This window comes from Netta rufina (assembly GCF_964035555.1).
Source record: "Netta rufina genome assembly, chromosome: 4".
NCBI classification, from domain to species: domain Eukaryota; kingdom Metazoa; phylum Chordata; class Aves; order Anseriformes; family Anatidae; genus Netta; species Netta rufina.
Genome location: NC_140127.1, coordinates 45,945,713 through 45,961,113, shown reverse-complemented (window position 1 = coordinate 45,961,113; position 15,401 = coordinate 45,945,713).

Below are 15,401 nucleotides of genomic sequence, written 5' to 3'. Positions count from 1 at the left end.
TTTAGTTTTGCACTGGGTTGAGTATGTGAGACAGGCTGTAACACATCAAAGGAAAATCCAGTAAGAAATGAGTTGTATGCATAATAGAAGTTTCCTGGAGAAGCAGACTGTAGTATGTGTTTTTCTCTAACTGCTTCAAAGAGCTATGTCAATTTCTTAAAATGCTGTGCTTTTATGTAGTGTGAAGGTGAAATAGATGGACAAAAATCATTTACCTTGCAAGAAAAAATACGTAAGTACAGAATCCTGTGTTCTCCTTCAAACGTTCTTTCATTGATATTTTAGTTTTCATTGGTATTTTGCAGAAGCACTAGATATGTTTACATCAGTGCTAAAACTCCCACCCATTTTCAATGTTCTGCTTGTTCTCACTAGATGTGAAATACCGTTTCAAATCATATTTCATTAACATATACCTATTCTTAGTTCTACATGTACAGTGGGAAAATAAGAGAGGTGTTTTTTTTTTCTTTTGTAGAAAATTCTGTTCATGAATCAGTTTAACTATTGTGTTCTATTTTGACCATCTTCCTTTCTCCCTCCTGGCTGTGAATGATGTTTAGAAAGCAAGAAATGAGAAGCTTTTCTCAAAAACAATATAGAAATACGATTGTTTTTTGTTGCTCAAATGTTCAAGCTCTATTTTCACCTTCTTTGGCACAAGGAAACAAATTTTGAACCAGAACCACCAAACAACTTGAGCAAGGAAGGCCAGCAAAAAGCAAACAAGGCGGTCAGGAAGCTGCGAGGAGAGTCTGAGGGACATGGACTTGTTCAGCCTGGAGGAGGGAAAGCTTTGGGGCACCTTATATGACCAGGTAGAGCCTTGAGAATCTCGGTCTGAATCCATTGTTGGCCCTGCTGTGAGCAGGAAGTTGGACTGGAGACCTCCCGAGGTCCTTTCCAGCCTGAACGATTCTGGGATTCCAGGAAATAATTTTAACTGTCAGCCAGTGGTGTTAAGTAGAATAGAGCAAGATGTGCTTTCCCATATGACTTTATATATGCCTGATTTTTGTCACTTATCCTTTAGATCATGAGAACAGGGGAGTCAGTCTGAAACATTGATTGGATAATAAATGCAGTTGGATGTTGTGTGATCATGGTTTAAACAGAAAAACTCTGCTGCGCTCTGTTATGAGCCACAACTGCTGTAGGAACAGACGTGTTCCTGGGGTCACGCTGGGCTTCCGGGCTCAGTGCATCTGCAGCCCCTACTAGGATTTGTTTCATTTCCCGCTAAGGCAAAATCCAATCTAAATGGAGATAATGAAGATGCCTCAGCATCCTGTATTTCACATGCTGGATGGAAAATCTCCCAGGAAACTTGTTAAATGTGCTCAGGGCTTAGTTACTGATGACTGCTGTATGCTTAGTGGCTGGTCATGACCCATCCCAACTGGGCAACAGAGGGACTGCCCCAGGGACTGTCCACTTTCCCCATTTCTGGTAAGTGAAGGAAACTGAACCTCCACTTCCTAAGGCCAGTGCCAAACTTCATTTTGCCTTTAATAGGAGTCTACAGGGACCTGGGGCTGGATTCCCTTAGTAATTGGTGAGGAGGGAATGTTCTTTTGGGGGGAACTTGTTCTTTACTGAACCTCTGCTGTATGAACTTCTGGTTGTGCTGTGGCAGAATGTTCATTTGGCTGGTTTGGGCAGAAGGCTAACAAAATGCTTCCATAAAAAATTGTAACAAACAAGACAACGTAGTTATTGAACTTATTTATTACACTGTGTGGGCTAATTGATTTTTCCGTGTTAACAAGTATTTTTTACTGCTGAGTGGTCATTGGTTTGACAGCAAATCACTTTACGTATTCTGTAGAAAATTCAGTCCAAGTAAAGTAGTATTTTCCACTGAATGTAAAGGAGGTTGGATGGGGCCCTTGGAGGAAGACAGCACCCACTTTTCTGATTCTGTTTCCCTGCCTGGTTGTAAGCTATCACGGGAGCTCGAAGCCAGCAAAGCCTGTGTGAAGTAGTGGTAAGCATACACAGCCAAGAGGGTGGAGCAGAGGCTTTTAGCTGGGACGTTAGATGCTTCAAACTCTTGCAGCTAACTCTGCTTAGTAACACCAAAGAGCAGATTCTCTTTTCAGGATTTAGAAAAGCATTAGACATTATGGATGTGTGTTTCTCTGTGTGTCCGTTTCTGTCTTTCTCTCATAAATATGTTTATTAAAATACTGTTGAGCCAAGTTTTATAAAAAGCTTTCAAATGTATTTTTCCATTGTATTTATAGGTAATTTTCTTTTATATATATAAATATAATATATATATATATATATGTTTTTTAAGTGAATAAATAAAAGTAGGATGTTTAGTGCAGTTAGCAATTAAGCCTGTGCAACTGTAGGATATGTTTTCTTTATACAGCAATCATATATTTTGTTTAATCTGCAGTGTGTGCAAATAAAAGAAGTCTACAGTGGAATGTGCAGGACTTTCCCTTTGTACAGTCTCATTCCATACAGCGGTCTGGATTCTTAGTCCTGAATTGTGCTTGGGGTCCACATGTTTCAGAAGAGACTGAGGCAGAATAGACTACCCTGGGCACAGAGTCACACATGTTACTTCTTTCAGCACCTGCCCAGCTATGCATTCCCTGGTTGACACTGAGAAAACATAATGAATGTGTAAGACACTACAATAAATGAGGTCCCAGGTCCTTTTGTATTTATGTAGAGGTCCCACGTACATTTGGTTCATTTCATTTCTGCCATGTAAGCAGATGTCTGAGCTGTAATTTTCCAGAAACAGAAGCTCATACAGTACAAACTAAACAGTACTTGAACTAACCCAAACTGTCTTTAACAGCTGGAAGTACTTCAGGCTTCATCTCCAGCCCCAGGGGAGTTATGATGTTGTAAAACAAGAGCTCAGACTGGCAGTTCAGGCTCAAGTACCTCCATGGTGCTGGAGATGGTGGGAGATCTGAATGGACAGCTATGAGTGTGATCACATTATCACTTACTGTTGCACTTCACAATTTTAAGGTCAGTTAAAAACAGGTTTTGATACTCAGGTTTTGGGCACACTGTGGATACGTCTGAGGTCACTTGTCTGAGGTCTTTCCTCGGTGCTCTCACTTCTGTTATAACTTTCTGACAAATTGCTTTTATTTCATGGCTGTGAGCAACCTGGGTGTCTCTGTTTTTTTTCCATTAAATTCTGCCACTAGAGGCAGGAGAGGTGATGATTCTTCCCAACGGAGGACAGAGTTGAAGACCAGTTGGCCTGCACTGCACAGATAGAAGCAGCTCTTCTCAGCTCCTGCATTAGAACAGAGACGTGGGTGAGCACCTCAGAGGGACACGGGCAGGAGCAGCAGCAGAGCATAACCCAAGATTCCCAGGTATATGCTATTTCTATCCAGCTAGTGGGAGTGATTAATTTTCACCATGTCCTCACAGCTGCCCCATTGGGTCTCAGGAAGGGGGAGGCTAGCTACTCTGTTCCCTGAGATAACAGCCTGGTTCTTTACATTACGCGCAAAATCACAGTAGACAGAGAGTTACAGTTTCAGAGTAAATTAGCCTGTACAGCAACCACAAGGTGGCTAATTATTTTCTTACAAGTCTGAGATTCTTTGTTTGCCCCACTAATGTTGCATGACAATCTGTTTGGGGGATAGCGAGACATCAGCAAGATTTCCCTCAGCATTCAAGTGCATCCTTTTGCAGAACTCCTCAGTGTTAGATCACTGTGACTTCTGATACACGGGGACTTCGGGCTGGTTGGTGGGAGCTGGCGCAAAGCTACTGAAATAAGGTGAGCTCCTGATCCACTCAAGTCAAGGGTAAACTGTGGCTGACCTCCTTTAGCCAGTATTGCATTGATGCACAGCAGCCAAGAAGTGGCAAATGTAATTTTTAAAAGCTTATCTGATGTTCTTTGCAGAGCCAAAAGCCATTACCTTTACCAAGGCTGCCGGCCAGCTACATCAAAAGCCAGAATGAATATTCCAATTAAATTATTGGGCTGATAGCAGCAGGCATGGCTGCTTAATTATCTAGTAAGTCACTAGGGAAGTCAAGTCCATCCCCAGGAAGATGGCTGGACACATCATTTTGCTAAAGAGAAAATGCTCAGGAAAACGAAAGCTTAAATACACCCTGGTGTGTCTCAAAAAGGCTCCCAGCAACGTTGCATGGCTACACAGCTTTAGTGCCTGGCGGCCGAGAGCTTACATTACTGGCATTTGCTGTCATGTGTCCTTTTGGTTAGGGAAGCCAACAGAAATGTGCTGGACCTTATCATGAGCTATGTCTTCTGTGGCATGTTGCCCGGACGGGGACCAAGCAAGAGGGGACGGTGTCCTTGTCCTCTGGGTCAGCAAATTGCACTTTACGCAGGGGATGTCGGAGGCAGGTGTCTGTGCTGGGGGACACTTCCCCCCGCCCCTTTGCATCCAACTTCATGCTTGTGCTGTGCCTGGGAGGTGCCACAGCCAGGCAGGCAGGGAGGTGGGAGCATCCCCCATGCTGAGTTTAACACTCAGGTGGTGACAGAAGGCATAGACTGAGCTGAGCCCAGCTCAGCCCTGACCTTCTGCCCCAGAGCCAGTGGCTCCAGCTTCCCCCAGTGAGTAGGATGCTGGGGCTTGGCCTGGTTCCCCTCATGTTTTGTGGGGGACTGACTGCCCCTCTCAGAGGCACTGGCTTCATTTGCAGAGTGAGGATGTTCCAGCTCTCCTGTGACGAGCTGAACAGCTCCGAGGTACCTTCTTCTCTGTGGTGGGTGAAATCTGTTTTGCAACAAGCTCTCTACAAATAGAAGATTAGATTGGGTTAGGTTTATTGTTTGAGCTTGCACGCTGTTTAGCAGTAGCCATTACCATGCAGAACTGCATAAACAAGGCATTCATCCATGCAGCTATTGCAGAAGGCAGCTAGGGGAAGCCCCTACCTCTGCTTGTGCTTGCAGGGCCTGCAGTCCAAGAGCCAGAGCCACCTTCCAGCTCAGCCAGCGTCCCCTCCATGTGCCCTGGTGACACCGGGCCCTGCAGCAGAGCGGGGGGTTCACAGGTGAGCCCTGCAGGATGGGCAGCCTGGTGCACATCACTGCTTCCGACCGTCCTGAAAGCCACAGCCACATTTCAACCATCTGTCAAAGAATAATTCATCAGTGTCAACATCCTGGCTGGGTAGCCTGTAATAGACTCCCACAGTGACATCCCCTTTACTTGATCATCCCTTAATCCTTACCCAGAGGCTCTCAACTTTGGTGAGGTGGGCAGGGACAGGGCTCAGGATTTCTATTTAAGCAGAGCTCGCTGTGCTGCGTGATTTAAGTAAGTTAAGGGCCACTAGCACCATCCCATAGCAGCAGGGAGGGTTTAATGTGTGAAGGAGTCAGGGCAACAGAACTGACTAACAACTGGTACAGCCACGTTACGGCCAGGGCGAAGCCACTGGGAGACTGAAATCTGCAGCCAAGGAGCCCGGCAGTCAAAGCAGAGATCTGGAAATGAACCGTCTGCAGAAGGAAATACTGTGGAGGGCTGGCTGGGCAGTCGGGTGCAAGGAAGAAGCCAGAAACCAGAAGTCTTTTAATATTCCTCCGATTCCCACCCTAAAGAACATTTGAGCTAAGTTTTTTTTACAGAAATGCACTCGGATGCCATCAATAACCATACAAACGAGCTGCTGCTGCCTACGGGGAGAGACAGACAACAGCCAATCGGTTAAACATTTTGCATAAATACTTACAAAAGTGTCAAAAAAAAACTTATAACCGCTTTCACTTTATTGCTCTGGCGTTTGGGCTGGGGCAGCACTGGAGGAGGAGGAAAGGGAGTAGCGAGCAGTGGTGATAGCACTGCTGCCACCCTGCGACAAGCAGCAGCACGGGTACCCGCGGCTCTGCCCGCATCCTGCACCGGCCTTCCCAGCCCAAGCTGGGACACCGAGCTGGAGGCTTTCTCCCAGCTGTGGCCGGCACTGAGGGCCCCTAGTGGGGCGAGTGGCAGCGCTGAGAAACCGCGACAATGGACAGACTGGGAGCTGACGTTCAGGCACCAGCACCAAAAAGGTACAAATTTCACTTGCTTTCTACCCAAAAGGAGCCCCTCTGCAGGAGCTTCTCCGCCAGAGCCTCTCCGCAGGGGTCTCCCAGCCGTGGTGTGTCTTGTGGATGGTTGCACACGGGCATGGGAACACGCACAGGTAAGGGCTCAGGGGGCACACACATGCTTCAAGAGCTGAGTTCTGTATTAACTTGTAAGGTAAGCACCTGCTCTGCTCCTGTAACAGATGCTGGCCTTCCTAGTGATGATTTGGCCCTAATTGATGGTACATTGACACCTGGGTCTCTTAAGTGGCATGCCTGCTAACTGGGGGTGACTGAGCCCACAGACACGGGGCCTCTCAGTCCTCACACACTGCAGATTCCTGAGAGACCCCATCTCTGCTTTCATGCACCCTGGTGGCTGTTGCTGTGACTGCTTTGGAGGGCAGGGAGCTCAGGCAGCATCGAGAGCTGTGTCTTCCCAGCTGCAATATGAGGCTGCCACCTCACTGGGGGCTTCTCCAGCACAGCTGATGGCACACGGGAATGACTGAAAGCCAGGAAGCCTCAGCCCTGAGCCCAGACGAGGAGCACAGACCTGGCAGCACCGGGGGATACCAGTGCTAAAGGCAATGTCTGGTGAGTGCCCTGACAGTGTGGTGTGTGGAGGCAGCTGGCAGGGTTGGGCAAGCAGCAGTTCCCCAGGGAACGCCAAGGTGAGGAAGCTGGCACTGGCTAGGGGTTAGGAGGAAGTGTTTCTGCTTTTGGTTTCGTGTTTATTTGTCACTGATCCATTTGCTTCTTTGGTCTTTAGCCAGCTTGCTTGGTTTGTCTTTCTTTTGACTTCAGACAATTTGGTTTGTTTACCTCTCTTTGGTGTTGAGGAACCTGGGTAGGCCACCAGGGGATTGGGTTGTATTATTGATGCTGCTAATTGATGCCTGAAGTTGATGGAACGTGCAGCTAATCACAGCTCTGGCTCAAGAAATGCTCTTTCTTGTTACAAGGTGCCTCAAAGCTCCAGCCCTACCCAGCTCCTGTTCCTGCTTGCTCCAAGCTCGCTGCAGTTCCAGCTCAATAAAAGCTCTTTCTGGTTCTAAGCTAATGGGAGCTCTGGCTCCTTGGAGCAATCTGGTGTGTGGCCAAGGTCGTAAATCAATCACTGCCATAACTTCGTATTAATATGAACCGTCATCATTGTCCAAATATGATATAAATATTGGACAATTAAGGCAGTAACTATTCCAGACAATGAGTACATGTGGGAAGGGGGGAAAGTGCCTTTTTGTCCATCTCCAACCCTTTATTCACCCATGCGTGCCAGCGTCCTTGGGGTCAGGGACCAACACGACTGGACCCGCACCTCCAGTGAGGGTCTGCACGCCCAGTGTGCTCCCCTCCTACCGCCCGGCCCCAACACCCTCCTCCCTCCCTCGCCTGCCCAAAAGCCCACCTATGCAAGGTGCCCCACTGTGAGAAACATCTCAAATAATTTTCTTCAGACAAGATCTTCTGTGAAGCTATTTTATTCATGGTTGCAATGGCGGGCATCCTGTCAATCAGGAGCGCATTTTAATAATCAAATCATAACCTTTTATTCCCTATTACCCAATGCCTGATTACCTCCCCTGTTTCCTCATTGGCTGAGTGCTACAGGTTCACAAGCTACTCGACGCTCTGTTATACCATATATGTACAATTTTTCTTGTTTTTCAACCCTTTAATTTCTCCTTTCTTATGTTTTTAGAATTTGTGATCTTTATTTTACTGTTCTCACACTGGTCATCCTGTTTTTCTCAAGCTTCTACCTTATTTTGGAACAGTGAGGCCTTCTATTGTCCACTTACCTGCTTAGCATTTCTCCTTATTATGAGTACAAAACTACCTTGGAATACAGAAAAATTGTTCTCCACTGCAAAAGCACAACTTTGTTTCTCACAATTCCCCCTTCTTCTTTTCTTACTTCTATTGTTGTTTTTGCACCTCTTCACATACTGAACTATTGAGTTTCTCCAACATTAAGGTGCAATATTCTTCTTTGGATGTCATAGGGGATGACAGATATACAATGTCGTTATTATTACAATACCAACAAATAGTTGTTTGAGCCTATTCCATTCAAGTAATCACAAAATTAGTTTCTCCCAAATGTTTCTAAGTCCCCAGGAACTTAGAAATCTTGAGCTACTCTATGTAGGATCATGTTGTGTTTGTTTGTTTGTTTGTTTTTTTCCCAAATATTTTTGAGATCAGTCAAATTCATCCCATTTGATCTACGTATATACAGCAACTACTATTAATTACAGTGCACGCTTCTCTGTATGAGGTTATTAATAAATATAATACTATTTGATTCTAGAGTACTACTTTTGCAAACTTATCTTCTAGATCTTCAATATATTTACAATATTTTTGTATTTTGAGATATTTACAATAGGTTTTTCTAATTCATTCACCCTTAACCAAGGTAAAAAACACCTTGCAAAACTGTGAGATGCTAGAGAAATTTACTGGAGGATTACCTGGAGTCCACTTAATTCTGCGTGTGGTCTCAAGGGGCTTTGGTTTTGTGGGTCTTCAATAATGGTTACATTTGGAATTATTGCCTCCAGGGTGCAAGCTCCCTTCCATTCTAGGGGCAACACCTTCCTGGCTTTATTGCCACATAGCCAGTACCACCCCTTGCCATTTGGGACAGGCCATCTGGTTACAGGGTTCTCATGTTTTATCTAGTGTGCCTTATGTATATTAGCATTCCCGTGACTACCATATTTAGTACAGTATGGATTATTCCCTATTTTATGGATATTTCCACACCCAGGGTCACTAATATTTCCCCAAGTTTTCTATCAATGTTGTTTAAAAGGCACCTTCGATAACACAGTATATTGTAGCCAGGACTAGGTGTAGGGAGCTCAACTTCAAAATCTGTTCCTTACCAGGACTGGGTATGATCTGTCATTTTTAGAAATCTAGAGAATCTAGACACAGTTGCTGCTGGGAATAGCAATCAGGGACAAGACCTTTTCAGTCTTTCTAGGCATCTGGGTGCAAATCCAACAATTATTTCAAGATAGAACTTAAGAGATGTTCTGGATTAATTGGAAATGCTGATTTTATCTCCATCCTATTGCTAATCCATTGAGAATACGTATTACTAAGATAAAATACATAATTTCTATGTATACACCCCTGTAATAATTAAGAAGGAACAATTAAGAAAAACAATAAAAATCACAAACTAATAAGGATTCTTCTGGTGGGGATTAAACACCCCCCTTTCTCCCACTTCCAGGGAGTGTTCCCTGGAAACACTCCAAGTCTGTGTAATTCAATCCCTTTTACTCATTAATTCATGAAAAATTCTTCTTAGGAGAAGTTAAAGGTTTACAATAGGTAGTTTTAACAGTTTTAACCTTAAAAGTCTTTGTTAATGCAGTCTCTCAGGTATCAGGGTCAGCTGATGCTCTTACCCAGGTATGAGTCCATTGTTTCTCAGCTGTTCTTGCTGCTGTCTCAGTAGTCAAAAGCACTTGGAACAGTCCCACTCAGGTTTCAGTTTCAATTCTCTCCATATTCATATCAGATCCCAATCTCCTGCTTGGAATGGATGGACCAGGGCTTCCATTTCAGCTAATGATCCACAGGTCCTGAGAGATGACCAAGAGGATGACAGCCCAAGTATATAGTTCTTAAGAAAAGCATCTTCTTACTCAGTTTGAGGTAATCCATTCCCTTTGTCCATGTACAGCAATCCAAGTCATATTTCATATGGTGAAATTCCCACATCTTTTCATGGTGCAGTTTGAATTTGGAGAAGTGCCAAAGATAAGCACTCCATTTGGGGAAGCTGAGTTTCCAGAACTTAGTCAATTGCTGCTTATTGTCTGATCCTCTCCACCCTTCCAGAAGAGGAAGGATGCCAAGGAGTGTAAAATTTCCACCTGATTCCTAGAGTCCACATTAGCCCTTGCAATATTTCTGACATAAAGTGATTTCTTTGATAAGAGCCAGTATTTTCAACAATTCCATACCTGGGAGTTATTTGTTCTAGAATTACTTTCGTTACTATGTTCGTAGTAGCAGATACTGAAGGGAACACTTCCACCCACCCTGACAAATGATCTACCAGGACTAACAAGTGTTCAAATCTACCTACTTTAAGGAGTTCTGTAAAAGCTACCTGTACATTTTGGAAGTGTTGAATTCCTGGCTCTTTGCCCCTTTGGGCTGACTGCTGATAATTTTACTATTTACCTTTTGACATACTACACAACTCCTGCATACTTGTTCAGCCACAGTGTACATATTCCTACACATACATATTTCCGTAGCACAGCATCACACATTGCTTGAATTCCCCAATGACCCTCTTGATGTAAAACAGTTAATATTTGCCTCATTAGCACTTTATTCAGCATTTCTCTCCCATCAGGGAGTATCTATTTTCCTTTGGACTTCATGACTCCTAATTCCTTAAACACCTCTTCCTCATAAACTTTTACTTCTTTTTAGTTTTGGATAGGGGTAGCTCAACAATTCCCTGAATCCTCTCTGGATTTATTCTTCATTCCCCCTCAGATACTAGATACCCTAAATATTTGACCTCTCTTTCTATGAATGGAAAGGCTTAAGCTTTTGGGAAGTTTCAGCAGTTCCCCCATCCTCTGGCTTGCAGCTGCACATCCCTGGTCCTTCCTGTGCCCCTCAGGGAAGCTCAGCACCACCTGCTGTGCCCCCCGCAGCACCCCAGCTCGGAGACCACAGCGGGCAGGCTGCATGGCTGCAGGGCCACAGCTCCACAAGCACAGCACACCCCGCCTGGCCTTGCTGTGAGTGCTGGGCAGCAAGCAGGGGACACATGCTGGGGCCTTACGGGAGCGGAGCCACCACAGCAATCGCTCCGCTGGCCTTGGCTCTCAGGATGCTGGCACACGTGGCCAGCTCATGCCCGGTTTTCACACAGCCCCACAGCCATCTCCTCAGCACGCTCCCTGCTCAGCCTGTGCTGAGGCTTGGCGCTGCCCCGCCTGGGTGCGGGACCTTGTACTGGTTGGACTCCGGGCCGTGCATGGGGAATGTCACCGAGTTCACTTCCCAGCCAGCACGGCGCTCGCTGTGGCTCCGTTTCTGGGGCGCAGAGCGAGACAGGACGTGGCTTGTGGTCGTTAGAAGGAGCTCGCGATACTTCGATACTGGAGCAGCCTTCTGACACAGCAGACAGCCACCTACCCGCTGCTCTTACTGCTCGCCTCACCCTTTCCACGTGGCTTGCAAATGGGACTGCTCGTGCATCACGTTTGGGTCCACAAGGCAGAACAGAGGCAAGGCGATTGTAAGGCCAGAGGACCGCGGGGCCCCAGACAGGCCCACCAGGAGGCAGAGCATCAGTGACACTGACCAGATATCCCTGCACCAGGTAATAATACATGTGGTGTTTACGTCCTGGTGACTTAACTGGCCGTTTCTGCAGCACAGATAACATCCTGAGGTGTGTGAGTGCTGAGCCTTACCCCATCTTCATCTTGTTCTTGGTGCTAAGAGCTTTGCCTGTGATATCACAGTGTAAGCGCCCTACTGCACCACGCCACCCTGCTCCTCAGCTCAGGAGCCATTCCTGCTTTGCATCATCACAGGTAAAATCAGACTCAGGCTCCACAGCCCGTCCTAGCCCTCGCCACTCCAAGCCTTTTTTTTAGCAACAATTATTCTTCCCAAATTAACTCTCATCTCCTCTTCCTGCATAACTACAGTTCCTGTTTCACAAATGTTCCTGTTCCTGTTTTACAAACGGTGCCTCCAGGTGCTGGGGTACCGGCACGGAGCCCTTCCCACCTCGGCAGAACCAGAGGCTGCCCCAGGAACCTCGCAGCTGGTGGCTGCAAGGACCGCAGCTCCTGCCCAAGCTACGGGATGCCGGGGGTAATGGCCCTCTGTCAGATTTAATATTAAACAGCACATGCAAATAGCTGAAAGCTATTCTGAAGCACTGTCTGATAAGGCTACGCCCCACTCATGGTTTGAGATGAGACATCTCTTGCTCTATGTATTGTGAGCTGGCCAAAGGTCTGCTCTGTGCCAGGGCTGTGTCACACACCTGACTGCACAAAATACAGGTCTGAAAGGCTGAACTCCCTACTTAATCAGTTACTAATATTCAGGTTTTTGTATATATATATATATATATATATATTTTTTTTTTTTTTTTTGGAGGTATGGCCACAGGTTTGTCTTGAAATAGACGTTGAAAAATGTATGAATGTTTGTCATGTGTTCTCATCTGACAAATAAGCATACCAGGACTTCTTAGCAGCTGACAGGCAGATGGCAGGCATGGCCTTGAGGACAGTAAGATAAATAAATTGATTAGGGTGGAAGCTCCTTATCTCTCAACATTCTAATCAGTTACTTCAGAAGGAGCAGGTTTCAAGCCCTGAAGCAACATGAGGTCTGGGTTCAGCTGCTCCTGCCAAGACTTTGTGTGACTGCAGTCACAGCAAACCCCCTGAGATGTCAGAGTCCCCCTGATGAAATCTCATCTTACTGCTCAGGAACCATGTGCCCGCACTGTTCATCCTTCTTTTACTGCTAATTTTAATGGAATTACCTCAGTACTATACTCCTACAAGACTTTCAAGCATCTCTACAACTAGTGAAGTTCACAGCTTAGTCCCAGCAGCCTCTCTGGACTGACTCCCCACTTGATCTGAGCAGTTTATGTGCTTGCTGTATGTGAGGAAACCTCCCAGTCAAATTAAATAACCCCCATCCACCCCCACAATGCTGCAGAAAGAGAGGCTGAATACTTTTCACTCCTTGTTTCAGACTGCAGCTCTCTTTTAGGTGGTCCCGAAGGCAGGACCAAGCACCCACTGAGCTGCTTGGAACTGATCTGCACGAATGATTTGTGACCTCAACTGGAAAAAAACAAAACAAAACAATCACATTGCATTCTAGGGGTGAGTATCTACGACAACAAGTGTTTGTCATCTTCGTTTTCCTTCTTTGCTTTATCAGTCATGCTGATGATAGTGATAGCCTCCTCTGGGTCATGTGCTCTGGTTTTTGCTGACTCAACAGGGGATACCCAACCTGAGATCAGGTGAGAGTGCAGATGTGCTCCCTGCATGAGATACTGGTATTTATTTAGTCATATATTTATTTATTTATATATTTATTTAGTCATTTATTTAGTCACATAAGTACCCTATCAAACACTACTGGGACCACACTGTTGTCTTCACTAGTTGCTAGGACGCTTGCAAGTCTTGTATAAATTAAAAAAAATAATAAATCATGTTAAAATTAGTAATAAAAGAAAGGGTAAGAGCCCAGGAATGCAATTCCTGAACATTAAGAGATTAACTCACTCATCTACAAAAGCTGGCTTGGTGCCGGTGCCGGGGCTGCAGGCATGTGACAGCAGCCCGGCTGGGCTGCAGACGGAGCTTCTCCAGGCACGACTCGCCTTTGGGTGTGCTGAGCTTGGGAACTGCAGCGGACCTGGTGCAGGGAAGCAGGACAGGCAGCAAACCTGAGGAGCAGAGTGCTCAGCACCACCACCACTGCGTGTCTCAGCACAGCTGCTGAAAAGCCACGGCCTCTTTGAGAGGATGTCCAGGCACAGCCATGGACTCAGCATGTGCCAGGGATCAAGTTGCCTGCATCAGGCTGTGCCAGGCTTGGTTCCTCGCACAGCATCAAGGACATGTCCCCGCCGTTATCCCACGAAACCACCACCACTCGGCGGGCTGAAGAAGAGGTGAAAGTCCTGCCTTGCCCTGGCCCTGCCCTCTCCGTACCCCTGTGGAGGGTGGAGACTCCCTGGGGTGACGGCACAGGGGGAACCCAACTTGAGCAGAAGACGCGATGACGCCGGAGCCACAACCTGTCCCTGCCGGCCGAGCCAGCGGCTGGGGACACCGCCCTGCTCCCCACGGCTCCCACCACCCTGCCTCCACCTCAGCCGTCCTGCTGTCCTGACCCAGCGCTGAGGGTGAGTGACCGGCCACAGCCCCGCCGCTGTGGCTGCAGCAGGCACATCTCGGGCTGGGGGCTTGCTCTTCTGCCCCCGGGGCACACAGGGGCTGTTCTGTCACTTCAAAGCGTTTCCGTCATGGTGTGCCTGGGTTTGGTTATCTGTTTTATCCAGTGGCTGGGAAAATGTGACGAAACACCTGCCTACTTTTTCCTAGCTCTCGGAGGAACTGGATCAAGAAGTTCGGCGTAGAATTCAAGAGTATATGATTTGCAAATGGGGGGAGAAAGCTTCGAGGGTTAAAGTAAAATTAGTGAAACGGTGAAAAGTTAAGACTATTTTGCAGGAAGAGCCGCGTTCAGAGCTTGCCTGTGTGTTTTGATGCACCACAGACAACACTTACCCAAGTGCAGAGGGCTGCTCTGCACCGAAGGCAGGTTACAAATCCCCAGTAAATCAGTTTCCAATTAACATGCAGATTGTCCGAATCACATTATCCTTACTTACTCAAGCGGTTTTATTTTCCTATGCGTTTTCCTGAGAAAGAAGGCTGTGCAGCCCTCTGAATTTATATTTATCCACAGTTTAAGATGCATGTCTATAATAGAAACCATTTCAGCTAGCACGCCACAAAGCTAAACTTTGCACCCGTTATCGATAAGAGAAATTAAAGCTGTTTCAATAGTAGTTTCCCTGGCAGGCTCAAGGATTCAGAAAAAGGAGGGCAGGTTATGACTTGAAGGCTTTGACCCTTGTCTAGAAAACTTTGCCAAAAGCTGCCGGGGTCACCAAAACTCTTCCTCCCTAAGTAATTTCAATTCAAATTCTCTATAGAGATAAAATACTTAAAGTAACCAGACAGATTTTCAAAAATCAACCAAAATGCACTGCTGAATTTTGCCACTTGAAATTTTGCTGCCACTTTACTGGGATGGTTTTTTGTATTTGAACTGCACATTTTGCCAGTGCCAAAGCTTTGAGGAAGACTGGCATGAAGGAATGTCACTTAGCTTTTACACATACAATATATCTTAAGGCTTTCAATCAGATTCACTTAAACAGTTTGAAAGACTCCAGATAGGGTTTGGTGCAGTTAAAAAGTTAAGGTAAGTTTAAGTCAGTGGTAGTTTGTGGTATGTTTAGTTGTTTCTAGTTTTGCTTTGTGCCATTGCATATGAACAGAGAATAAGACTTTGTACTTTATAAGTCTGAGAAGCAGACACAGAAGAGTGAGCACAATGAGTTTGTCTTTGCATTTGAACATCAGGCAATGAGATTTCATGGTATATTTAAGAAAGTAATTTCATTTTGCCACTAGTAAAATGTTAAATCTCAAGATCCAATATTTTGTCTCCTGAAAAAATTTTCTGAGACTAAGTCTCTCTGAAGTGTTTTCCATTAGGCTTGAAC